We start from the raw sequence: 27,241 nt of genomic DNA, 5'->3' as shown, positions 1-27,241 counted from the left end.
GTGAGAATCAGTGTGTGTGGAACCCATTCCCCAGTGAGAGTCAGTATGTGTGGGACCCGTACCCCAGTGAGAGTCATTGTGTGTGGGAGCTGTACCCCAGTGAGAGTCAGTTTGTGTGGGACCTGTACCCCAGTGAGAGTCAGTGTGTGTGGGACCCGTACCCCAGTGAGAGTCAGTGTGATTGGGACCCATACCCCATTGAGAGTCAGTGTGTGTGGGACCTTTACCCCAGTGAGAGTATGTATGTGTGCTGCCCAAACCCCAGTGAGAGTCAGTGTGTGTGGGATTCGTACCCCAGTGAGATTCTGTGTGTGTGGGTTTGTACACCAGTGAGACTCAGTGTGTGTGGGACCCGTACCCCAGTGAGAGTCATTGTGTGTGGGACCCGTACCCCAGTGAGATTTAGTGTGTTTGTGTGACCCGTACGCCAGTGAGTGTCAGTGTGTGTGGGACACGTACCCCAGTGAGAGTCAGACTGTGTGGGACCCATAACCCTGTGAGAGTCAGTGTGTTTGCGACCCGTACCCCAGTGTGGGGAAGTGTGGGTGGGACCCGTACCCCAGTGAGAGTCAATGTGTGTGGGACCCGTACCACAGTGAGATTCATTGTGTGTGGGAACCATACCTCATTGAGAGTCAGTGTGAATGGGACCCGTACCCCAGTGAGAGTCAGTGTGTGTTGTTCCCGTACCCCAGTGAGAGTCAGTGTGTGTGGGACCCATTCCCCAGTGAGAGTCAGTGTGTATGGGACCCGTACCCCAATGAGAGTCAGTGTGTGTTGTTCCCGTACCCCAGTGAGAGTCATTGTGTGTGGGACCCATTCCCCAGTGAGAGTCAGTGTGTGTGGGACCCGTACCCCAGTGAGAGTCAGTGTGTGTTGTTCCCGTACCCCAGTGAGAGTCAGTGTGTGTGGGACCCATTCCCCAGTGAGAGTCAGTGTGTGTGGGAGCTGTACCCCAGTGAGAATCAGTGTGTGTGGGATCCGTACCCCAGTGAGAGTCAGTTTGTGTGGGACCCATATACCAGTGAGAGTTAGTGCGTGTGTGACCCATACCCCGGTGAGCGTCAGTGTGTGTGTGCCCCGTACCCCAGTGAGAGTTAGTGTGTTTGTGTGACCTGTACGCCAGTGAGAGTCTGTTTGTGTGGACCCATTACCCTGTGAGAGTCAGTGTGTGTGGGACCCGTACCCCAGTGAGAGTCATTGTGTGTGGGTCCCGTACCCCAGTGAGAGTCATTGTGTGTGGGAGCAGTTCCCCAGTGAGAGTCAGTGTGTGTGGGAGCAGTTCCCCAGTGAGAGTCATTGTGTGTGGGTCCCGTACCCCAGTGAGTGTCATTGTGTGTGGGAACCATACCTCAGTGAGAGTCATTGTGTGTGGGATCCGTACCCCAGTGAGAGTCAGTGTGTGTGGGACCCGTACCCCAGTGAGAGTCAGTGTGTGTGGGAAGCATACACCTGTGAGAGTCAGTGTGTGTGGGTCCTGTACCCTAGTGAGAATCAGTGTGTGTGGGACCCATTCCCCAGTGAGAGTCAGTATGTGTGGGACCCGTACCCCAGTGAGAGTCATTGTGTGTGGGAGCTGTACCCCAGTGAGAGTCAGTTTGTGTGGGACCCGTACCCCAGTGAGAGTCAGTGTGTGTGGGACCCGTACCCCATTTAGAATCAGTGTGTGTGGGACCCGTACCCCAGTGAGAGTCAGTTTGTGTGGGACCCGTACCCCCGTGAGAATCAGTGTGTGTGGGACCCATACCCCAGTGCGAGTCATTGTGTGTGGGAACTTTACCCCATAAGAGTCATTGTGTGTGGGATCCGTACCCCAGTGAGAGTCAGTGTGTGTGGGATCCGTACCCCAGTGAGAGTCAGTGTGATTGGGACCCATACCCCATTGAGAGTCAGTGTGTGTGGGACCTTTACCCCAGTGAGAGTATGTATGTGTGCTACCCAAACCCCAATGAGAGTCAGTGTGTGTGGGATTCGTACCCCAGTGAGAGTCTGTGTGTGTGGGTTTGTACACCAGTGAGACTCAGTGTGTGTGGGACCCGTACCCCAGTGAGAGTCATTGTGTGTGGGACCCGTACCCCAGTGAGATTTAGTCTGTTTGTGTGACCCGTACGCCAGTGAGAGTCAGTGTGTGTGGGACACGTACCCCAGTGAGAGTCAGAGTGTGTGGGAAGCATACACCAGTGAGAGTCAGTGTGTGTGGGCCCTGTACCCTAGTGAGAATTAGTGTGTGTGGGACCCATTCCCCAGTGAGAGTCAGTATGTGTGGGACCCGTACCCCAGTGAGAGTCTGTGTGTGTGATACCCGCACCCCAGTGAGAGTCAGTGTGTGTGGGTTTGTACCCCAGTGAGAATCAGTGTGTGTGGGACCCATTCCCCAGTGAGAGTCAGTGTGTGTGTGACCCGTACCCCAGTGAGAGTCAGTGTGTGTGGTTCCCGTACCCCGTTGAGGGTCAGTGTGTGTGGGACCTGTTCCCCAGTGAGAGTTAGTGTGTGTGGGTCCCTTTCGCCAGTGAGTCAGTGTGTGTGGGACCCGTACCCCAGTGAGAGTCAGTGTGGGTGGGACCCGTCCCCCAGTGAGAATCAGTGTATGTGGCACCCGTACCCCAGTGAGAGTCATTGTGTGTGGGACCCATACCCCAGTGAGAGTCATTGTGTTTGGGAACCATACCTCATTGAGAGTCAGTGTGAATGGGACCCGTACCCCAGTGAGAGTCATTGTTTTTGGGACCCGTACCCCAGTAAGAGTCAGTGTGTGTGGGATCCGTACCCCAGTGAGAGTCAGTGTGTGTGGGACCCATATACCAGTGAGACTTAGTGCGTGTGTGACCCATACCCCGGTGAGCGTCAGTGTGTGTGGGAGCAGTTCCCCAGTGAGAGTCATTGTGTGTGGGTCCCGTACCCCAGTGAGAGTCATTGTGTGTGGGAGCAGTTCCCCAGTGAGAGTCAGTGTGTGTGGGTCCCGTACCCCAGTGAGAGTCAGTGTGTGCGGGTCCCGTACCCCTGTGAGTGTCATTGTGTGTGGGAACCATACCTCAGTGAGAGTCATTGTGTGTGGGATCCGTACCCCAGTGAGAGTCAGTGTGTGTCGGACCCGTACCCCAGTGAGAGTCAGTGTGCGTGGGAAGCATACACCAGTGAGAGTCAGTGTGTGTGGGTCCTGTACCCTAGTGAGAATCAGTGTGTGTGGGACCCATTCCCCAGTGAGAGTCAGTATGTGTGGGACCCGTACCCCAGTGAGAGTCATTGTGAGTGGGAGCTGTACCCCAGTGAGAGTCAGTTTGTGTGGGACCCGTACCCCAGTGAGAGTCAATGTGTGTGGGACCCGTACCCCATTGAGAATCAGTGTGTGTGGGACCCGTACACCACTGAGAGTCAGTGTGTGTGGGACCCAGTCCCCAGCGAGAGTCAGTGTGTGTGGGACCCGTACCTCTGTGAGAGTGATTGTGTTTGGGTGCTACATCCCAGTGAGAGACAGTGTGTGTGGGACCCATACCCCTTTGAGAGTCAGTGTGAGTGGGACCCGTACTCCAGTGAGAATCAGTGTGTGTGGGACCCGTACCCCCGTGAGAGTCAGTGTGTGTGTTACCCGTACCCCAGTGAGAGTCAGGGTGATTGGGACCCATACCCCATTGAGAGTCAGTGTGTGTGGGACCTTTACCCCAGTGAGAGTATGTATGTGTGGGACCTGTACCCCAGTGAGAGTCAGTGTGTGTGGGACCCGTACCCCAGTGAGAATCAGTGCGTGTTGTACCCGTACCCAAGTGAGAGTCAGTGTGTGTGCTACCCAAACCCCAGTGAGAGTCAGTGTGTGTGGGATTCGTACCCCAGTGAGAGTCTGTGTGTGTGGGTTTGTACACCAGTGAGACTCAGTGTGTGTGGGACCCGTACCCCAGTGAGAGTCATTGTGTGTGGGACCCGTACCCCAGTGAGATTTAGTGTGTTTGTGTGACCCGTACGCCAGAGAGAGTCAGTGTGTGTGGGACACGTACCCCAGTGAGAGTCAGTGTGTGTGGGACACGTACCCCAGTGAGAGTCAGTGTGTGTGGGATCCATGCCCCAGTGAGAGTCAGTATGTGTGGGACCCGTACCCCAGTGCGGGTCTGTGTGTGTGTTACCCGTACCCCAGTGAGAGTCATTGTGTGTGGGACCCGTACCCCAGTGAGAGTCAGTGTGTGTGGGACCCATACCCCAGTGAGAGTTAGTTTGTGTGTGACCCATACCCCAGTGAGAGTCAGTGTGTGTGGGACCCGTACCCCAGTGAGAGTTATTGTGTGTGTGTCCCGCTCGCCAGTGAGTCAGTGTGTGTGGGACCTGTTCCACAGTGAGAGTCAGTGTGAATGGGTCCCATTCCCCAGTGAGAGTTAGTTTGTTTGTGACCCATACCCCAGTGAGAGTCAGTGTGTGTGAGACCCGTATCCCAGTGAGAGTCATTGTGTGAGGGACCCATACCCCAGTGTGATTCATTGTGTGTGGGAACCATAACTCATTGAGAGTCAGTGTGAATGGGACCTGTACCCCAGTGAGAATCAGTGTGTGTGGGACCTGTACCCCAGTGAGAGTCAGTGTGTGCTGTTCCCGTACCCCAGTGAGAGTCAGTGTGTGTGGTTCCCGTACCCCAATGGGAGTCAGTGTGTGTGGGACCCATTCCCCAGTGAGAGTCAGTGTGTGTGGGATCCGTACCCCAGTGAGAGTCAGTGTGTGTGTGACCCATACCCCAGTGAGAGTCATTGCTTTTGGGACCCGTACCCCAGTGATGGTCAGTGTGCGTGGGACCTGTTCCCCAGTGAGAGTTAGTGTGTGTGGGTCCCTTTCGCCAGTGAGTCAGTGTGTGTGGGACCTGTACCACAGTGAGAGTCAGTGTGTGTGGGAACCATACCCCAGTGAGAGTCATTGTGTTAGGGAACCATACCTCATTGAGAGTCAGTGTGTGTGGGACTCGTGCCCCAGTGAGAGTCAGTGTGTGTGGGACCTGTACCCCAGTGAGAGTCAGTGTGTGTGGGACCTGTACCCCAGTGAGAGTCAGTGTGTGTGGGACCCGTACCCCAGTGTGGGGAAGTGTGGGTGGGACCCGTACCCCAGGGAGAGTCACTGTGTGTGGGACCCGTACCCCAGTGAGAGTCAGTGTGTGTGGGACCCGTACCCCAGTGAGAGTCAGTGTGTGTGGGACCCATTCCCCAGGGAGAGTCAGTGTGTGTGGAACCCGTATCCCAGTGAGAGTCAGTGTGTGTGGTTCCCGTACCCCAGTGAGAGTCAGTGTGTGTGGGACCCGTACCACAGTGAGATTCATTGTGTGTGGGAACCATACCTCATTGAGAGTCAGTGTGAATGGGACCCGTACCCCAGTGAGAGTCAGTGTGTGTTGTTCCCGTACCCCAGTGAGAGTCAGTGTGTGTGGGACCCATTCCCCAGTGAGAGTCAGTGTGTGTGGGACCCGTACCCCAGTGAGAGTCAGTGTGTGTTGTTCCCGTACCCCAGTGAGAGTCAGTGTGTGTGGGACCCATTCCCCAGTGAGAGTCAGTGTGTGTGGGACCCGTACCCCAGTGAGAGTCAGTGTGTGTTGTTCCCGTACCCCAGTGAGAGTCAGTGTGTGTGGGACCCATTCCCCAGTGAGAGTCAGTGTGTGTGGGACCCGTACCCCAGTGAGAGTCAGTGTGTGTGGGATCCGTACCCCAGTGAGAGTCAGTTTGTGTGGGACCCACATACCAGTGAGAGTTAGTGCGTGTGTGACCCATACCCCGGTGAGCGTCAGTCTGTGTGTGTGCCCCGTACCCCAGTGAGAGTTAGTGTGTTTGTGTGACCTGTACGCCAGTGAGAGTCTGTTTGTGTGGACCCATTACCCTGTGAGAGTCAGTGTGTGTGCGACCCGTGCCCCAGTGTGAGTCAGTGTGGGTGGTAGCCGTACACCAGTGAGAGTCAGTGTGTGTGGGAGCCGTACACCAGTGAGAGTCATTGTGTGTGGGTCCCGTACCCCAGTGAGAGTCATTGTGTGTGGGAGCAGTTCCCCAGTGAGAGTCAGTGTGTGTGGGAGCAGTTCCCCAGTGAGAGTCATTGTGTGTGGGTCCCGTACCCCAGTGAGTGTCATTGTGTGTGGGAACCATACCTCAGTGAGAGTCATTGTGTGTGGGATCCGTACCCCAGTGAGAGTCAGTGTGTGTGGGACCCGTACCCCAGTGAGAGTCAGTGTGTGTGGGAAGCATACACCTGTGAGAGTCAGTGTGTGTGGGTCCTGTACCTTAGTGAGAATCAGTGTGTGTGGGACCCATTCCCCAGTGAGAGTCAGTATGTGTGGGACACGTACCCCAGTGAGAGTCATTGTGTGTGGGAGCTGTACCCCAGTGAGAGTCAGTTTGTGTGGGACCCGTACCCCAGTGAGAGTCAGTGTGTGTGGGACCCGTACCCCATTGAGAATCAGTGTGTGTGGGACCCGTACCCCAGTGAGAGTCAGTTTGTGTGGGACCCGTACCCCCGTGAGAATCAGTGTGTGTGGGACCCATACCCCAGTGCGAGTCATTGTGTGTGGGAACTTTACCCCATAAGAGTCATTGTGTGTGGGATCCCTACCCCAGTGAGAGTCAGTGTGTGTGGGATCCATACCCCAGTGAGAGTCAGTGTGATTGGGACCCATAGCCCATTGAGAGTCAGTGTGTGTGGGACCTTTACCCCAGTGAGAGTATGTATGTGTGCTACCCAAACCCCAGTGAGAGTCAGTGTGTGTGGGATTCGTACCCCAGTGAGAGTCTGTGTGTGTGGGTTTGTACACCAGTGAGACTCAGTGTGTGTGGGACCCGTACCCCAGTGAGAGTCATTGTGTGTGGGACCCGTACCCCAGTGAGATTTAGTGTGTTTGTGTGACCCGTACGCCAGTGAGAGTCAGTGTGTGTGGGACACGTACCCCAGTGAGAGTCAGTGTGTGTGGGAAGCACACACCAGTGAGAGTCAGTGTGTGTGGGCCCTGTACCCTAGTGAGAATTAGTGTGTGTGGGACCCATTCCCCAGTGAGAGTCAGTATGTGTGGGACACGTACCCCAGTGAGAGTCTGTGTGTGTGATACCCGCACCCCAGTGAGAGTCAGTGTGTGTGGGTTTGTACCCCAGTGAGAATCAGTGTGTGTGGGACCCATTCCCCAGTGAGAGTCAGTGTGTGTGGGACCCGTACCCCTGTGAGAGTCATTGTGTTTGGGTGCTGTACCTCAGTAAGAGTCAGTGCGTGTTGGACCCGTACCCCAGTGAGAGTCAGTGCGTGTGGGACCCGTACCACAGTGAGATTAAGTGTGTGTGGGACCCATATACCAGTGAGAGTTAGTGCGTGTGTGACCCATACCCCAGGGAGCGTCAGTGTGTGTGGGACCCTTACCCCAGTGAGAGTCAGTGTGTGTGGGACCCGTACCCCAGTGAGAGTCATTGTGTGTGGGACCCGTACCCCAGTGAGATTTAGTGTGTTTGTGTGACCCGTACGCCAGTGAGACTCAGTGTGTGTGGACCCATTACCCTGTGAGAGTCAGTGTGTGTGCGACCTGTACCCCAGTGTGAGTCAGTGTGGGTGGTACCCGTACCCCAGTGAGAGTCATTGTGTGTGGGACCTGTACCCCAGTGAGAGTCAGTTTGTGTTGGAGCAGTACCCCAGTGAGAGTCATTGTGTGTGGGTCCCGGACCCCAGTGAGAGTCAGTGTGTGTTGGACCCGTATCCCAATGAGAGTCAGTGTGTGTGGGACCCGTACCCCAGTGAGAATCAGTGAGTTTGGGACCCGTACCCGCGTGAGAGTCAGTGTGTGTGTTACCCGTACCCCAGTGAGAGTCAGTGTGAGTGGGACCCGTACTCCAGTGAGAATCAGTGTGTGTGGGACCCGTACCCCCGTGAGAGTCAGTGTGTGTGTTACCCGTACCCCAGTGAGAGTCAGTGTGATTGGGACCCATACCCCATTGAGAGTCAGTGTGTGTGGGACCTTTACCCCAGTGAGAGTATGTATGTGTGGGACCTGTACCCCAGTGAGAGTCAGTGTGTGTGGGACCCGTACCCCAGTGAGAATCAGTGCGTGTTGTACCCGTACCCAAGTGAGAGTCAGTGTGTGTGCTACCCAAACCCCAGTGAGAGTCAGTGTGTGTGGGATTCATACCCCAGTGAGAGTCTGTGTGTGTGGGTTTGTACACCAGTGAGACTCAGTGTGTGTGGGACCCGTACCCCAGTGAGAGTCATTGTGTGTGGGACCCGTACCCCAGTGAGATTTAGTGTGTTTGTGTGACCCGTACGCCAGAGAGAGTCAGTGTGTGTGGGACACGTACCCCAGTGAGAGTCAGTGTGTGTGGGAAGCATACACCAGTGAGAGTCAGTGTGTGTGAGCCCTGTACCCTAGTGAGAATTAGTGTGTGTGGGATCCATTCCCCAGTGAGAGTCAGTATGTGTGGGACCCGTACCCCAGTTAGGGTCTGTGTGTGTGTTACCCGTACCCCAGTGAGAGTCATTGTGTGTGGGACCCGTACCCCAGTGAGAGTCAGTGTGTGTGGGACCCATACCCCAGTGAGAGTTAGTTTGTGTGTGACCCATACCCCAGTGAGAGTCAGTGTGTTTGGGACCCGTACCCCAGTGAGAGTTGTTGTGTGTGTGTCCCGCTCGCCAGTGAGTCAGTGTGTGTGGGACCTGTTCCACAGTGAGAGTCAGTGTGAATGGGTCCCATTCCCCAGTGAGAGTTAGTTTGTTTGTGACCCATACCCCAGTGAGAGTCAGTGTGTGTGAGACCCGTATCCCAGTGAGAGCCATTGTGTGTGGGACCCATACCCCAGTGTGATTCATTGTATGTGGGAACCATAACTCATGGAGAGTCAGTGTGAATGGGACCCGTACCCCAGTGAGAGTCAGTGTGTGTGGGACCTGTGCCCCAGTGAGAGTCAGTGTGTGTTGTTCCCGTACCCCAGTGAGAGTCAGTGTGTGTGGGTCCCGTACCCCAGTGAGAGTCATTGTGTGTGGGAGCAGTTCCCCAGTGAGAGTCAGTGTGTGTGGGAGCAGTTCCCCAGTGAGAGTCATTGTGTGTGGGTCCCGTACCCCAGTGAGTGTCATTGTGTGTGGGAACCATACCTCAGTGAGAGTCATTGTGTGTGGGATCCGTACCCCAGTGAGAGTCAGTGTGTGTGGGACCCGTACCCCAGTGAGAGTCAGTGTGTGTGGGAAGCATACACCTGTGAGAGTCAGTGTGTGTGGGTCCTGTACCTTAGTGAGAATCAGTGTGTGTGGGACCCATTCCCCAGTGAGAGTCAGTATGTGTGGGACCCGTACCCCAGTGAGAATCATTGTGTGTGGGAGCTGTACCCCAGTGAGAGTCAGTTTGTGTGGGACCCGTACCCCAGTGAGAGTCAGTGTGTGTGGGACCCGTACCCCATTGAGAATCAGTGTGTGTGGGACCCGTACCCCAGTGAGAGTCAGTTTGTGTGGGACCCGTACCCCCGTGAGAATCAGTGTGTGTGGGACCCATACCCCAGTGCGAGTCATTGTGTGTGGGAACTTTACCCCATAAGAGTCATTGTGTGTGGGATCCGTACCCCAGTGAGAGTCAGTGTGTGTGGGATCCATACCCCAGTGAGAGTCAGTGTGATTGGGACCCATACCCCATTGAGAGTCAGTGTGTGTGGGACCTTTACCCCAGTGAGAGTATGTATGTGTGCTACCCAAACCCCAGTGAGAGTCAGTGTGTGTGGGATTCGTACCCCAGTGAGAGTCTGTGTGTGTGGGTTTGTACACCAGTGAGACTCAGTGTGTGTGGGACCCGTACCCCAGTGAGAGTCATTGTGTGTGGGACCCGTACCCCAGTGAGATTTAGTGTGTTTGTGTGACCCGTACGCCAGTGAGTGTCAGTGTGTGTGGGACACGTACCCCAGTGAGAGTCAGTGTGTGTGGGAAGCACACACCAGTGAGAGTCAGTGTGTGTGGGCCCTGTACCCTAGTGAGAATTAGTGTGTGTGGGACCCATTCCCCAGTGAGAGTCAGTATGTGTGGGACACGTACCCCAGTGAGAGTCTGTGTGTGTGATACCCGCACCCCAGTGAGAGTCAGTGTGTGTGGGTTTGTACCCCAGTGAGAATCAGTGTGTGTGGGACCCATTCCCCAGTGAGAGTCAGTGTGTGTGGGACCCGTACCCCTGTGAGAGTCATTGTGTTTGGGTGCTGTACCTCAGTAAGAGTCAATGCGTGTTGGACCCGTACCCCAGTGAGAGTCAGTGCGTGTGGGACCCGTACCACAGTGAGATTAAGTGTGTGTGGGACCCATATACCAGTGAGAGTTAGTGCGTGTGTGACCCATACCCCAGGGAGCGTCAGTGTGTGTGGGACCCTTACCCCATTGAGAGTCAGTGTGTGTGGGACCCGTACCCCAGTGAGAGTCATTGTGTGTTGGACCCGTACCCCAGTGAGATTTAGTGTGTTTGTGTGACCCGTACGCCAGTGAGAGTCAGTGTGTGTGGACCCATTACCCTGTGAGAGTCAGTGTGTGTGCGACCTGTACCCCAGTGTGAGTCAGTGTGGGTGGTACCCGTACCCCAGTGAGAGTCATTGTGTGTGGGACCTGTACCCCAGTGAGAGTCAGTTTGTGTTGGAGCAGTACCCCAGTGAGAGTCATTGTGTGTGGGTCCCGGACCCCAGTGAGAGTCAGTGTGTGTTGGACCCGTATCCCAATGAGAGTCAGTGTGTGTGGGACCCGTACCCCAGTGAGAATCAGTGAGTTTGGGACCCGTACCCGCGTGAGAGTCAGTGTGTGTGTTACCCGTACCCCAGTGAGAGTCAGTGTGAGTGGGACCCGTACTCCAGTGAGAATCAGTGTGTGTGGGACCCGTACCCCCCTGAGAGTCAGTGTGTGTGTTACCCGTACCCCAGTGAGAGTCAGTGTGATTGGGACCCATACCTCATTGAGAGTCAGTGTGTGTGGGACCTTTACCCCAGTGAGAGTATGTATGTGTGGGACCTGTACCCCAGTGAGAGTCAGTGTGTGTGGGACCCGTACCCCAGTGAGAATCAGTGCGTGTTGTACCCGTACCCAAGTGAGAGTCAGTGTGTGTGCTACCCAAACCCCAGTGAGAGTCAGTGTGTGTGGGATTCATACCCCAGTGAGAGTCTGTGTGTGTGGGTTTGTACACCAGTGAGACTCAGTGTGTGTGGGACCCGAACCCCAGTGAGAGTCATTGTGTGTGGGACCCGTACCCCAGTGAGATTTAGTGTGTTTGTGTGACCCGTACGCCAGAGAGAGTCAGTGTGTGTGGGACACGTACCCCAGTGAGAGTCAGTGTGTGTGGGAAGCATACACCAGTGAGAGTCAGTGTGTGTGAGCCCTGTACCCTAGTGAGAATTAGTGTGTGTGGGATCCATTCCCCAGTGAGAGTCAGTTTGTGTGGGACCCGTACCCCAGTTAGGGTCTGTGTGTGTGTTACCCGTACCCCAGTGAGAGTCATTGTGTGTGGGACCCGTACCCCAGTGAGAGTCAGTGTGTGTGGGACCCATACCCCAGTGAGAGTTAGTTTGTGTGTGACCCATACCCCAGTGAGAGTCAGTGTGTTTGGGACCCGTACCCCAGTGAGAGTTATTGTGTGTGTGTCCCGCTCGCCAGTGAGTCAGTGTGTGTGGGACCTGTTCCACAGTGAGAGTCAGTGTGAATGGGTCCCATTCCCCAGTGAGAGTTAGTTTGTTTGTGACCCATACCCCAGTGAGAGTCAGTGTGTGTGAGACCCGTATCCCAGTGAGAGCCATTGTGTGTGGGACCCATACCCCAGTGTGATTCATTGTATGTGGGAACCATAACTCATGGAGAGTCAGTGTGAATGGGACCCGTACCCCAGTGAGAGTCAGTGTGTGTGGGACCTGTACCCCAGTGAGAGTCAGTGTGTGTTGTTCCCATACCCCAGTGAGAGTCAGTGTGTGTGGTTCCCGTACCCCAGTGAGAGTCAGTGTGTGTGGGACCCATTCCCCAGTGAGAGTCAGTGTGTGTGGGACCCGTACCCCAGTGAGAGTCAGTGTGTGTGTGACCCATACCCCAGTGAGAGTCATTGCTTTTGGGACCCGTACCCCAGTGATGGTCAGTGTGCGTGGGACCTGTTCCCCAGTGAGAGTTAGTGTGTGTGGGACCTGTACCCCAGTGAGAGTCAGTGTGTGTGGGAACCATACCCCAGTGAGAGTCTGTGTGTGGGACCCATAACCCTGTGAGAGTCAGTGTGTGTGGGACCCGTACCCCAGTGTGAGTCAGTGTGGGTGGGACCCGTCCCCCAGTGAGTATCAGTGTATGTGGCACCCGTACCCCAGTGAGAGTCATTGTGTGTGGGACCCATACCCCAGTGAGAGTCATTGTGTTTGGGAACCATACCTCATTGAGAGTCAGTGTGTGTGGGACCCGTGCCCCAGTGAGAGTCAGTGTGTGTGGGACCTGTACCCCAGTGAGAGTCAGTGTGTGTGCGACCCGTACCCCAGTGAGCGTCATTGTGTGTGGGACCCGTACCCCAGTGAGAGTTAGTGTGTTTGTGTGACCCGTACGCCAGTGAGAGTCAGTGTGTGTGGCTCACGTACCCCAGTGAGAGTCAGTGTGTGTGGACCCATTACCTTGTGAGAGTCAGTTTGTGTGTGAGCAGTACCCCTGTGAGAGTCATTGTGTGTTGGTCCCGTACCCCAGTTAGAGTCAGCGTGTGTGGTTCCCGTACCCCAGTGAGTGTCATCGTGTGTGGGAACCATACCTCAGTGAGAGTCATTGTGTGTGGGCTCCGTACCCCAGTGAGAGTCAGTGTGTTTGGGACCCGTACCCCAGTGAGAGTCAGTGTGTGTGGGACCCATAACCCTGTGAGAGTCAGTGTGTTTGCGACCCGTACCCCAGTGTGGGGAAGTGTGGGTGGGACCCGTACCCCAGTGAGAGTCAATGTGTGTGGGACCCGTACCACAGTGAGATTCATTGTGTGTGGGAACCATACCTCATTGAGAGTCAGTGTGAATGGGACCCGTACCCCAGTGAGAGTCAGTGTGTGTTGTTCCCGTACCCCAGTGAGAGTCAGTGTGTGTGGGACCCATTCCCCAGTGAGAGTCAGTGTGTGTGGGACCCGTACCCCAGTGAGAGTCAGTGTGTGTGGGACCCCTACCCCAGTGAGAGTCATTGTTTTTGGGACCCGTACCCCAGTGAGAGTCAGTGAGTGTGGGACCCATATACCAGTGAGAGTTAGTGCGTGTGTGACCCTTACCCCGGTGAGCGTCAGTGTGTGTGTGACCCGTACCCCAGTGAGAGTTAGTGTGTTTGTGTGACCTGTACGCCAGTGAGAGTCTGTTTGTGTGGACCCATTACCCTGTGAGAGTCAGTGTGTGTGCGACCCGTGCCCCAGTGTGAGTCAGTGTGGGTGGTAGCCGTACACCAGTGAGAGTCAGTGTGTGTGGGACCCGTACCCCAGTGAGAGTCATTGTGTGTGGGACCCATACCCCAGTGAGAGTCAGTGTGTGTGGGAGCAGTTCCCCAGTGAGAGTCAGTGTGTGTGGGTCCCGTACCCCAGTGAGAGTCATTGTGTGTGGGAGCAGTTCGCCAGTGAGAGTCAGTGTGTGTGGGAGCAGTTCCCCAGTGAGAGTCAGTGTGTGTGGGAGCAGTTCCCCAGTGAGAGTCAGTGTGTGTGGGTCCCGTACCCCAGTGAGAGTCATTGTGTGTGGGAGCAGTTCCCCAGTGAGAGTCAGTGTGTGTGGGAGCAGTTCCCCAGTGAGAGTCATTGTGTGTGGGTCCCGTAGCCCAGTGAGTGTCATTGTGTGTGGGAACCATACCTCAGTGAGAGTCATTGTGTGTGGGACCCGTACCCCAGTGAGAGTCAGTGTGTGTGGGACCCGTACCCCAGTGAGAGTCAGTGTGTGTGGGACCCGTACCCCAGTGAGAGTCAGTGTGTGTGGGATCCGTACCCCAGTGAGAGTCAGTGTGTGTGGGACCCGTACCCCAGTGAGAGTCAGTGTGTGTGGGACACGTACCCCAGTGAGAGTCAGTGTGCGTGGGAAGCATACACCAGTGAGAGTCAGTGTGTGTGGGTCCTGTACCCTAGTGAGAATCAGTGTGTGTGGGACCCATTCCCCAGTGAGAGTCAGTATGTGTGGGACCCGTACCCCAGTGAGAGTCATTGTGTGTGGGAGCTGTACCCCAGTGAGAGTCAGTTTGTGTGGGACCCGTACCCCAGTGAGAGTCAGTGTGTGTGGGACCCGTACCCCATTGAGAATCAGTGTGTGTGGGACCCGTACCCCAGTGAGAGTCAGTTTGTGTGGGACCCGTACCCCCGTGAGAGTCAGTGTGTGTGGGACCCATACCCCAGTGCGAGTCATTGTGTGTGGGAACTTTACCCCATAAGAGTCATTGTGTGTGGGATCCGTACCCCAGTGAGAGTCAGTGTGTGTGGGATCCGTACCCCAGTGAGAGTCAGTGTGATTGGGACCCATACCCCATTGAGAGTCAGTGTGTGTGGGACCTTTACCCCAGTGAGAGTATGTATGTGTGCTACCCAAACCCCAATGAGAGTCAGTGTGTGTGGGATTCGTACCCCAGTGAGAGTCTGTGTGTGTGGGTTTGTACACCAGTGAGACTCAGTGTGTGTGGGACCCGTACCCCAGTGAGAGTCATTGTGTGTGGGACCCGTACCCCAGTGAGATTTAGTGTGTTTGTGTGACCCGTACGCCAGTGAGAGTCAGTGTGTGTGGGACACGTACCCCAGTGAGAGTCAGTGTGTGTGGGAAGCATACACCAGTGAGAGTCAGTGTGTGTGGGCCCTGTACCCTAGTGAGAATTAGTGTGTGTGGGACCCATTCCCCAGTGAGAGTCAGTATGTGTGGGACCCGTACCCCAGTGAGAGTCTGTGTGTGTGATACCCGCACCCCAGTGAGAGTCAGTGTGTGTGGGTTTGTACCCCAGTGAGAATCAGTGTGTGTGGGACCCATTCCCCAGTGAGAGTCAGTGTGTGTGGGACCCGTACCCCAGTGAGAGTCATTGTGTTTGGGTGCTGTACCTCAGTAAGAGTCAGTGCGTGTTGGACCCGTACCCCAGTGAGAGTCAGTGCGTGTGGGACCCGTACCACAGTGAGATTAAGTGTGTGTGGGACCCATATACCAGTGAGAGTTAGTGCGTGTGTGACCCATACCCCAGGGAGCGTCAGTGTGTGTGGGACCCTTACCCCAGTGAGAGTCATTGTGTGTGGGTCCCGGACCCCAGTGAGAGTCAGTGTGTGTTGGACCCGTATCCCAATGAGAGTCAGTGTGTGTGGGACCCGTACCCCAGTGAGAATCAGCGAGTTTGGGACCCGTACCCGCGTGAGAGTCAGTGTGTGTGTTACCCGTACCCCAGTGAGAGTCAGTGTGAGTGGGACCCGTACTCCAGTGAGAATCAGTGTGTGTGGGACCCGTACCCCCGTGAGAGTCAGTGTGTGTGTTACCCGTACCCCAGTGAGAGTCAGTGTGATTGGGACCCATACCCCATTGAGAGTCAGTGTGTGTGGGACCTTTACCCCAGTGAGAGTATGTATGTGTGGGACCTGTACCCCAGTGAGAGTCAGTGTGTGTGGGACCCGTACCCCAGTGAGAATCAGTGCGTGTTGTACCCGTACCCAAGTGAGAGTCAGTGTGTGTGCTACCCAAACCCCAGTGAGAGTCAGTGTGTGTGGGATTCGTACCCCAGTGAGAGTCTGTGTGTGTGGGTTTGTACACCAGTGAGACTCAGTGTGTGTGGGACCCGTACCCCAGTGAGAGTCAGTGTGTGTGGGACCCGTACCCCAGTGAGATTTGGTGTGTTTGTGTGACCCGTACGCCAGAGAGAGTCAGTGTGTGTGGGACACGTACCCCAGTGAGAGTCAGTGTGTGTGGGAAGCATACACCAGTGAGAGTCAGTGTGTGTGAGCCCTGTACCCTAGTGAGAATTAGTATGTGTGGAATCCATTCCCCAGTGAGAGTCAGTATGTGTGGGACCCGTACCCCAGTTAGGGTCTGTGTGTGTGTTACCCGTACCCCAGTGAGAGTCATTGTGTGTGGGACCCGTACCCCAGTGAGAGTCAGTGTGTGTGGGCCCCATACCCCAGTGAGAGTTAGTTTGTGTGTGACCCATACCCCAGTGAGAGTCAGTGTGTGTGGGACCCGTACCCCAGTGAGAGTTATTGTGTGTGTGTCCCGCTCGCCAGTGAGTCAGTGTGTGTGGGACCTGTTCCACAGTGAGAGTCAGTGTGAATGGGTCCCATTCCCCAGTGAGAGTTAGTTTGTTTGTGACCCATACCCCAGTGAGAGTCAGTGTGTGTGAGACCCGTATCCCAGTGAGAGTCATTGTGTGTGGGACCCATACCCCAGTGTGATTCATTGTATGTGGGAACCATAACTCATTGAGAGTCAGTGTGAATGGGACCCGTACCCCAGTGAGAGTCAGTGTGTGTGGGACCTGTACCCCAGTGAGAGTCAGTGTGTGTTGTTCCCGTACCCCAGTGAGAGTCAGTGTGTGTGGTTCCCGTACCCCAGTGAGAGTCAGTGTGTGTGGGACCCATTCCCCAGTGAGAGTCAGTGTGTGTGGGACCCGTACCCCAGTGAGAGTCAGTGTGTGTGTGACCCATACCCCAGTGAGAGTCATTGCTTTTGGGACCCGTACCCCAGTGAGGGTCAGTGTGCGTGGGACCTGTTCCCCAGTGAGAGTTAGTGTGTGTGGGTCCCTTTCGCCAGTGAGTCAGTGTGTGTGGGACCTGTACCACAGTGAGAGTCAGTGTGTGTGGGAACCATACCCCAGTGAGAGTCTGTGTGTGGGACCCATAACCCTGTGAGAGTCAGTGTGTGTGGGACCCGTACCCCAGTGTGAGTCAGTGTGGGTGGGACCCGTCCCCCAGTGAGTATCAGTGTATGTAGCACCCGTACCCCAGTGAGAGTCATTGTGTGTGGGACCCATACCCCAGTGAGAGTCATTGTGTTTGGGAACCATACCTCATTGAGAGTCAGTGTGTGTGGGACCCATACCCCAGTAAGAGTCAGTGTGTGTGGGACCCGTACCCCAGTGTGGGGAAGTGTGGGTGGGACCCGTACCCCAGTGAGAGTCACTGTGTGTGGGACCCGTACCCCAGTGAGAGTCAGTGTGTGTGGGACCCGTACCCCAGTGAGAGTCAGTGTGTGTGCGACCCATTCCCCAGTGAGAGTCAGTGTGTGTGGGACCCGTATCCCAGTGAGAGTCAGTGTGTGTGGTTCCCCTACCCCAGTGAGAGTCAGTGTGTGTGGGACCCATTCCCCAGTGAGAGTCAGTGTGTGTGTGACCCGTACCCCAGTGAGAGTCAGTGTGTGTGGGACCCATAGACCAGTGAGACTTAGTGCGTGTGTGACCCATACCCCAGTGAGCCTCAGTGTGTGTGGGACCCGTACCCCAGTGAGAGTTAGTGTGTTTGTGTGACCTGTACGCCAGTGAGAGTCAGTTTGTGTGGACCCATTACCCTGTGAGAGTCAGTGTGTGTGCGACCCGTGCCCCAGTGTGAGTCAGTGTCGGTGGTAGCCGTACACCAGTGAGAGTCAGTGTGTGTGGGACCCGTACCCCAGTGAGAGTCATTGTGTGTGGGAGCAGTTCCCCAGTGAGAGTCATTGTGTGTGGGTCCCGTACCCCAGTGAGAGTCATTGTGTGTGGGAGCAGTTCCCCAGTGAGAGTCATTGTGTGTGGGAGCTGTACCCCAGTGAGACTCAGTGTGTGTGGGAGCAGTTCCCCAGTGAGAGTCATTGTGTGTGGGAGCTGTACCCCAGTGAGACTCAGTGTGTGTGGGACCCGTACCCCAGTGAGAGTCATTGTGTGTGGGAGCAGTTCCCCAGTGAGAGTCATTGTGTGTGGGTCCCGTACCCCAGTGAGAGTCATTGTGTGTGGGAGCAGTTCCCCAGTGAGAGTCATTGTGTGTGGGAGCTGTACCCCAGTGAGACTCAGTGTGTGTGGGAGCAGTTCCCCAGTGAGAGTCATTGTGTGTGGGTCCCGTACCCCAGTGAGAGTCAGTGTGTGTGGGTCCCGTACCCCTGTGAGTGTCATTGTGTGTGGGAACCATACCTCAGTGAGATTCATTGTGTGTGGGATCCGTACCCCAGTGAGAGTCAGTGTGTGTGGGATCCGTACCACAGTGAGAGTCAGTGTGTGGGGGACCCATATACCAGTGAGAGTTAATGAGTGTGTGACCCATACCCCAGTGAGCGTCAGTGTGTGTGGGACCCGTACCCCAGTGAGAGTTAGTGTTTTTGTGTGACCTGTACGCCAGTGAGAGTCAGTTTGTGTGGAACCATTACCCTGTGAGAGTCAGTGTGTGTGCGACCCGTGCCCCAGTGTGAGTCAGTGTGGGTGGTAGCCGTACACCAGTGAGAGTCAGTGTGTGTGGGACCCGTACCCCAGTGAGAGTCATTGTGTGTGGGACCCATACCCCAGTGCGAGTCATTGTGTGTGGGAGCAGTTCCCCAGTGAGAGTCATTGTGTGTGGGTCCCGTACCCCAGTGAGAGTCATTGTGTGTGGGAGCAGATCCCCAGTGAGAGTCATTGTGTGTGGGAGCTGTACCCCAGTGAGAGTCAGTGTGTGTGGGAGCAGTTCCCCAGTGAGAGTCATTGTGTGTGGGTCCCGTACCCCAGTGAGAGTCAGTGTGTGTGGGTCCCGTACCCCTGTGAGTGTCGTGTGTGGGAACCATACCTCAGTGAGAGTCATTGTGTGTGGGATCCGTACCCCAGTGAGAGTCAGTGTGTGTGGGACCCGTACCCCAGTGAGAGTCAGTGTGTGTGGGAAGCATACACCAGTGAGAGTCAGTGTGTGTGGGTCCTGTACCCTAGTGAGAATCAGTGTGTGTGGAACCCATTCCCCAGTGAGAGTCAGTATGTGTGGGACCCGTACCCCAGTGAGAGTCATTGTGTGTGGGACCCATACCCCAGTGCGAGTCATTGTGTGTGGGAACTTTACCCCATAAGAGTCATTGTGTGTGGGATCCGTACCCCAGTGAGAGTCAGTGTGTGTGGGATCCGTACCCCAGTGAGAGTCAGTGTGATTGGGACCCATACCCCATTGAGAGTCAGTGTGTGTGGGATCTTTACCCCAGTGAGAGTATGTATGTGTGCTGCCCAAACCCCAGTGAGAGTCAGTGTGTGTGGGATTCGTACCCCAGTGAGATTCTGTGTGTGTGGGTTTGTACACCAGTGAGACTCAGTGTGTGTGGGACCCGTACCCCAGTGAGAGTCATTGTGTGTGGGACCCGTACCCCAGTGAGATTTAGTGTGTTTGTGTGACCCGTACGCCAGTGAGTGTCAGTGTGTGTGGGACACGTACCCCAGTGAGAGTCAGACTGTGTGGGACCCATAACCCTGTGAGAGTCAGTGTGTTTGCGACCCGTACCCCAGTGTGGGGAAGTGTGGGTGGGACCCGTACCCCAGTGAGAGTCAATGTGTGTGGGACCCGTACCACAGTGAGATTCATTGTGTGTGGGAACCATACCTCATTGAGAGTCAGTGTGAATGGGACACGTACCCCAGTGAGAGTCAGTGTGTGTTGTTCCCGTACCCCAGTGAGAGTCAGTGTGTGTGGGACCCATTCCCCAGTGAGAGTCAGTGTGTGTGGGACCCGTACCCCAGTGAGAGTCAGTGTGTGTTGTTCCCGTACCCCAGTGAGAGTCAGTGTGTGTGGGACCCATTCCCCAGTGAGAGTCAGTGTGTGTGGGAGCTGTACCCCAGTGAGAATCAGTGTGTGTGGGATCCGTACCCCAGTGAGAGTCAGTTTGTGTGGGACCCATATACCAGTGAGAGTTAGTGCGTGTGTGACCCATACCCCGGTGAGCGTCAGTGTGTGTGTGCCCCGTACCCCAGTGAGAGTTAGTGTGTTTGTGTGACCTGTACGCCAGTGAGAGTCTGTTTGTGTGGACCCATTACCCTGTGAGAGTCAGTGTGTGTGCGACCCGTGCCCCAGTGTGAGTCAGTGTGGGTGGTAGCCGTACACCAGTGAGAGTCAGTGTGTGTGGGACCCGTACCCCAGTGAGAGTCATTGTGTGTGGGTCCCGTACCCCAGTGAGAGTCATTGTGTGTGGGAGCAGTTCCCCAGTGAGAGTCAGTGTGTGTGGGAGCAGTTCCCCAGTGAGAGTCATTGTGTGTGGGTCCCGTACCCCAGTGAGTGTCATTGTGTGTGGGAACCATACCTCAGTGAGAGTCATTGTGTGTGGGATCCGTACCCCAGTGAGAGTCAGTGTGTGTGGGACCCGTACCCCAGTGAGAGTCAGTGTGTGTGGGAAGCATACACCTGTGAGAGTCAGTGTGTGTGGGTCCTGTACCCTAGTGAGAATCAGTGTGTGTGGGACCCATTCCCCAGTGAGAGTCAGTATGTGTGGGACCCGTACCCCAGTGAGAGTCATTGTGTGTGGGAGCTGTACCCCAGTGAGAGTCAGTTTGTGTGGGACCCGTACCCCAGTGAGAGTCAGTGTGTGTGGGACCCGTACCCCATTTAGAATCAGTGTGTGTGGGACCCGTACCCCAGTGAGAGTCAGTTTGTGTGGGACCCGTACCCCCGTGAGAATCAGTGTGTGTGGGACCCATACCCCAGTGCGAGTCATTGTGTGTAGGAACTTTACCCCATAAGAGTCATTGTGTGTGGGATCCGTACCCCAGTGAGAGTCAGTGTGTGTTGGATCCGTACCCCAGTGAGAGTCAGTGTGATTGGGACCCATACCCCATTGAGAGTCAGTGTGTGTGGGACCTTTACCCCAGTGAGAGTATGTATGTGTGCTACCCAAACCCCAATGAGAGTCAGTGTGTGTGGGATTCGTACCCCAGTGAGAGTCTGTGTGTGTGGGTTTGTACACCAGTGAGACTCAGTGTGTGTGGGACCCGTACCCCAGTGAGAGTCATTGTGTGTGGGTCCCGTACCCCAGTGAGAGTCATTGTGTGTGGGAGCAGTTCCCCAGTGAGAGTCAGTGTGTGTGGGACCCATACCTCAGTGAGAGTCATTGTGTGTGGGATCCGTACCCCAGTGAGAGTCAGTGTGTGTCGGACCCGTACCCCAGTGAGAGTCAGTGTGCGTGGGAAGCATACACCAGTGAGAGTCAGTGTGTGTGGGTCCTGTACCCTAGTGAGAATCAGTGTGTGTGGGACCCATTCCCCAGTGAGAGTCAATATGTGTGGGACCCGTACCCCAGTGAGAGTCATTGTGAGTGGGAGCTGTACCCCAGTGAGAGTCAGTTTGTGTGGGACCCGTACCCCAGTGAGAGTCAGTGTGTGTGGGACCCGTACCCCATTGAGAATCAGTGTGTGTGGGACCCGTACACCACTGAGAGTCAGTGTGTGTGGGACCCATTCCCCAGCGAGAGTCAGTGTGTGTGGGACCCGTACCTCTGTGAGAGTGATTGTGTTTGGGTGCTACATCCCAGTGAGAGACAGTGTGTGTGGGACCCATACCCCTTTGAGAGTCAGTGTGAGTGGGACCCGTACTCCAGTGAGAATCAGTGTGTGTGGGACCCGTACCCCCGTGAGAGTCAGTGTGTGTGTTACCCGTACCCCAGTGAGAGTCAGTGTGATTGGGACCCATACCCCATTGAGAGTCAGTGTGTGTGGGACCTTTACCCCAGTGAGAGTATGTATGTGTGGGACCTGTACCCCAGTGAGAGTCAGTGTGTGTGGGACCCGTACCCCAGTGAGAATCAGTGCGTGTTGTACCCGTACCCAAGTGAGAGTCAGTGTGTGTGCTACCCAAACCCCAGTGAGAGTCAGTGTGTGTGGGATTCGTACCCCAGTGAGAGTCTGTGTGTGTGGGTTTGTACACCAGTGAGACTCAGTGTGTGTGGGACCCGTACCCCAGTGAGAGTCATTGTGTGTGGGACCCGTACCCCAGTGAGATTTAGTGTGTTTGTGTGACCCGTACGCCAGAGAGAGTCAGTGTGTGTGGGACACGTACCCCAGTGAGAGTCAGTGTGTGTGGGATCCATGCCCCAGTGAGAGTCAGTATGTGTGGGACCCGTACCCCAGTGCGGGTCTGTGTGTGTGTTACCCGTACCCCAGTGAGAGTCATTGTGTGTGGGACCCGTACCCCAGTGAGAGTCAGTGTGTGTGGGACCCATACCCCAGTGACGGTCAGTGTGTGTGGGACCTGTTCCCCAGTGAGAGTTAGTGTGTGTGGGATCCGTACCCCAGTGAGAGTCAGTGTGTGTGGGATCCGTACCCCAATGAGAGTCAGTGTGATTGGGACCCATACCCCATTGAGAGTCAGTGTGTGTGGGACCTTTACCCCAGTGAGAGTATGTATGTGTGCTACCCAAACCCCAATGAGAGTCAGTGTGTGTGGGATTCGTACCCCAGTGAGAGTCAGTGTGTGTGGGACCCATATACCAGTGAGACTTAGTGCGTGTGTGACCCATACCCCAGTGAGCGTCAGTGTGTGTGGGAGCAGTTCCCCAGTGAGAGTCATTGTGTGTGGGACCCGTACCCCAGTGAGAGTTATTGTGTGTGTGTCCCGCTCGCCAGTGAGTCAGTGTGTGTGGGACCTGTTCCACAGTGAGAGTCAGTGTGAATGGGTCCCATTCCCCAGTGAGAGTTAGTTTGTTTGTGACCCATACCCCAGTGAGAGTCAGTGTGTGCGAGACCCGTATCCCAGTGCGAGTCATTGTGTGTGGGACCCATACCCCAGTGTGATTCATTGTGTGTGGGAACCATAACTCATTGAGAGTCAGTGTGAATGGGACCTGTACCCCAGTGAGAGTCAGTGTGTGTGGGACCTGTACCCCAGTGAGAGTCAGTGTGTGCTGTTCCCGTACCCCAGTGAGAGTCAGTGTGTGTGGTTCCCGTACCCCAATGGGTGTCAGTGTGTGTGGGACCCATTCCCCAGTGAGAGTCAGTGTGTGTGGGATCCGTACCCCAGTGAGAGTCAGTGTGTGTGTGACCCATACCCCAGTGAGAGTCATTGCTTTTGGGACCCGTACCCCAGTGAGGGTCAGTGTGCGTGGGACCTGTTCCCCAGTGAGAGTTAGTGTGTGTGGGTCCCTTTCGCCAGTGAGTCAGTGTGTGTGGGACCTGTACCACAGTGAGAGTCAGTGTGTGTGGGAACCATACCCCAGTGAGAGTCATTGTGTTTGGGAACCATACCTCATTGAGAGTCAGTGTGTGTGGGACTCGTGCCCCAGTGAGAGTCAGTGTGTGTGGGACCTGTACCCCAGTGAGAGTCAGTGTGTGTGGGACCTGTACCCCAGTGAGAGTTATTGTGTGTGGGTCCTGTTCGCCAGTGTGTCAGTGTGTGTGGGTCCTGTTCCACAGTGAGAGTCAGTGTGTGTGGGACCCATACCCCAGTAAGTGTCAGTGTGTGTGGGACCCGTACCCCAGTGTGGGGAAGTGTGGGTGGGACCCGTACCCCAGGGAGAGTCACTGTGTGTGGGACCCGTACCCCAGTGAGAGTCAGTGTGTGTGGGACCCGTACCCCAGTGAGAGTCAGTGTGTGTGGGACCCATTCCCCAGGGAGAGTCAGTGTGTGTGGAACCCGTATCCCAGTGAGAGTCAGTGTGTGTGGTTCCCGTACCCCAGTGAGAGTCAGTGTGTGTGGGACCCATTCCCCAGTGAGAGTCAGTGTGTGTGTGACCCGTACCCCAGTGAGAGTCAGTGTGTGTGGGACCCGTACCCCAGTGAGAGTCAGTGTGTGTGGGAAGCATACACCAGTGAGAGTCAGTGTGTGTGGGTCCTGTACCCTAGTGAGAGTCAGTGTGTGTGGGACCCATTCCCCAGTGAGAGTCAGTATGTTTGGGACCCGTACCCCAGTGAGAGTCATTGTGTGTAGGAGCTGTACCCCAGTGAGAGTCAGTTTGTGTGGGACCTGTACCCCAGTGAGAGTCAGTGTGTGTGGGACCCGTACCCCATTGAGAATCAGTGTGTGTGGGACCCGTACCCCAGTGAGAGTCAGTTTGTGTGGGACCCGTACCCCCGTGAGAATCAGTGTGTGTGGGACCCATACCCCAGTGCGAGTCATTGTGTGTGGGAACTTTACCCCATAAGAGTCATTGTGTGTGGGATCCGTACCCCAGTGAGAGTCAGAGTGATTGGGACCCATACCCCATTGAGAGTCAGTGTGTGTGGGACCTTTACCCCAGTGAGAGTATGTATGTGTGCTGCCCAAACCCCAGTGAGAGTCAGTGTGTGTGGGACCCATTCCCCAGTGAGAGTCAGTGTGTGTGTGACCCGTACCCCAGTGAGAGTCAGTGTGTGTGGGACCCGTACCCCAGTGAGAGTCAGTGTGTGTGGGAAGCATACACCAGTGAGAGTCAGTGTGTGTGGGTCCTGTACCCTAGTGAGAATCAGTGTGTGTGGGACCCATTCCCCAGTGAGAGTCAGTATGTGTGGGACCCGTACCCCAGTGAGAGTCATTGTGTGTAGGAGCTGTACCCCAGTGAGAGTCAGTTTGTGTGGGACCTGTACCCCAGTGAGAGTCAGTGTGTGTGGGACCCGTACCCCATTGAGAATCAGTGTGTGTGGGACCCGTACCCCAGTGAGAGTCAGTTTGTGTGGGACCTGTACCCCCGTGAGAATCAGTGTGTGTGGGACCCATACCCCAGTGCGAGTCATTGTGTGTGGGAACTTTACCCCATAAGAGTCATTGTGTGTGGGATCCGTACCCCAGTGAGAGTCAGTGTGTGTGGGATCCGTACCCCAGTGAGAGTCAGTGTGATTGGGACCCATACCCCATTGAGAGTCAGTGTGTGTGGGACCTTTACCCCAGTGAGAGTATGTATGTGTGCTGCCCAAACCCCAGTGAGAGTCAGTGTGTGTGGGATTCGTACCCCAGTGAGAGTCTGTGTGTGTGGGTTTGTACACCAGTGAGGCTCAGTGTGTGTGGGACCCGTACCCCAGTGAGAGTCATTGTGTGTGGGACCCGTACCCCAGTGAGATTTAGTGTGTTTGTGTGACCCGTACGCCAGTGAGTGTCAGTGTGTGTGGGACACGTACCCCAGTGAGAGTCAGACTGTGTGGGACCCATAACCCTGTGAGAGTCAGTATGTTTGCGACCCGTACCCCAGTGTGGGAAGTGTGGGTGGGACCCGTACCCCAGTGAGAGTCAATGTGTGTGGGACCCGTACCCCAGTGAGATTTAGTGTGTTTGTGTGACCCGTACGCCAGAGAGAGTCAGTGTGTGTGGGACACGTACCCCAGTGAGAGTCAGTGTGTGTGGGACACGTACCCCAGTGAGAGTCAGTGTGTGTGGGATCCATGCCCCAGTGAGAGTCAGTATGTATGGGACCCGTACCCCAGTGCGGGTCTGTGTGTGTGTTACCCGTACCCCAGTGAGAGTCATTGTGTGTGGGACCCGTACCGCAGTGAGAGTCAGTGTGTGTGGGACCCATACCCCAGTGAGAGTTAGTTTGTGTGTGACCCATACCCCAGTGAGAGTCAGTGTGTGTGGGACCCGTACCCCAGTGAGAGTTATTGTGTGTGTGTCCCGCTCGCCAGTGAGTCAGTGTGTGTGGGACCTGTTCCACAGTGAGAGTCAGTGTGAATGGGTCCCATTCCCCAGTGAGAGTTAGTTTGTTTGTGACCCATACCCCAGTGAGAGTCATTGTGTGTGAGACCCATACCCTAGTGTGATTCATTGTGTGTGGGAACCATAACTCATTGAGAGTCAGTGTGAATGGGACCCGTACCCCAGTGAGAGTCAGTGTGTGTGGGACCTGTACCCCAGTGAGAGTCAGTGTGTGTTGTTCCCTTACCCCAGTGAGAGTCAGTGTGTGTGGTTCCCGTACCCCAATGAGAGTCAGTGTGTGTGGGACCCATTCCCCAGTGAAAGTCAGTGTGTGTGGGATCCGTACCCCAGTGAGAGTCAGTGTGTGTGTGACCCATACCCCAGTGAGAGTCATTGCTTTTGGGACCCGTACCCCAGTGAGGGTCAGTGTGCGTGGGACCTGTTCCCCAGTGAGAGTTAGTGTGTGTGGGTCCCTTTCGCCAGTGAGTCAGTGTGTGTGGGACCTGTACCACAGTGAGAGTCAGTGTGTGTGGGAACCATACCCCAGTGAGAGTCATTGTGTTTGGGAACCATACCTCATTGAGAGTCAGTGTGTGTGGGACTCGTGCCCCAGTGAGAGTCAGTGTGTGTGGGACCTGTACCCCAGTGAGAGTCAGTGTGTGTGGGACCTGTACCCCAGTGAGAGTTATTGTGTGTGGGTCCCGTTCGCCAGTGTGTCAGTGTGTGTGGGACCTGTTCCACAGTGAGAGTCAGTGTGTGTGGGACCCATACCCCAGTAAGAGTCAGTGTGTGTGGGACCCGTACCCCAGTGTGGGGAAGTGTGGGTGGGACCCGTACCCCAGGGAGAGTCACTGTGTGTGGGACCCGTACCCCAGTGAGAGTCAGTGTGTGTGGGACCCGTACCCCAGTGAGAGTCAGTGTGTGTGGGACCCATTCCCCAGGGAGAGTCAGTGTGTGTGGAACCCGTATCCCAGTGAGAGTCAGTGTGTGTGGTTCCCGTACCCCAGTGAGAGTCAGTGTGTGTGGGACCCATTCCCCAGTGAGAGTCAGTGTGTGTGTGACCCGTACCCCAGTGAGAGTCAGTGTGTGTGGGACCCGTACCCCAGTGAGAGTCAGTGTGTGTGGGAAGCATACACCAGTGAGAGTCATTGTGTGTGGGTCCTGTACCCTAGTGAGAGTCAGTGTGTGTGGGACCCATTCCCCAGTGAGAGTCAGTATGTTTGGGACCCGTACCCCAGTGAGAGTCATTGTGTGTAGGAGCTGTACCCCAGTGAGAGTCAGTTTGTGTGGGACCTGTACCCCAGTGAGAGTCAGTGTGTGTGGGACCCGTACCCCATTGAGAATCAGTGTGTGTGGGACCCGTACCCCAGTGAGAGTCAGTTTGTGTGGGACCCGTACCCCCGTGAGAATCAGTGTGTGTGGGACCCATACCCCAGTGCGAGTCATTGTGTGTGGGAACTTTACCCCATAAGAGTCATTGTGTGTGGGATCCGTACCCCAGTGAGAGTCAGAGTGATTGGGACCCATACCCCATTGAGAGTCAGTGTGTGTGGGACCTTTACCCCAGTGAGAGTATGTATGTGTGCTGCCCAAACCCCAGTGAGAGTCAGTGTGTGTGGGACCCATTCCCCAGTGAGAGTCAGTGTGTGTGTGACCCGTACCCCAGTGAGAGTCAGTGTGTGTGGGACCCGTACCCCAGTGAGAGTCAGTGTGTGTGGGAAGCATACACCAGTGAGAGTCAGTGTGTGTGGGTCCTGTACCCTAGTGAGAATCAGTGTGTGTGGGACCCATTCCCCAGTGAGAGTCAGTATGTGTGGGACCCGTACCCCAGTGAGA

This window comes from Carcharodon carcharias, chromosome 36 (assembly GCF_017639515.1).
Source record: "Carcharodon carcharias isolate sCarCar2 chromosome 36, sCarCar2.pri, whole genome shotgun sequence".
Lineage (NCBI taxonomy): Eukaryota > Metazoa > Chordata > Chondrichthyes > Lamniformes > Lamnidae > Carcharodon > Carcharodon carcharias.
Note: the sequence above shows the minus strand (reverse complement) of the source record.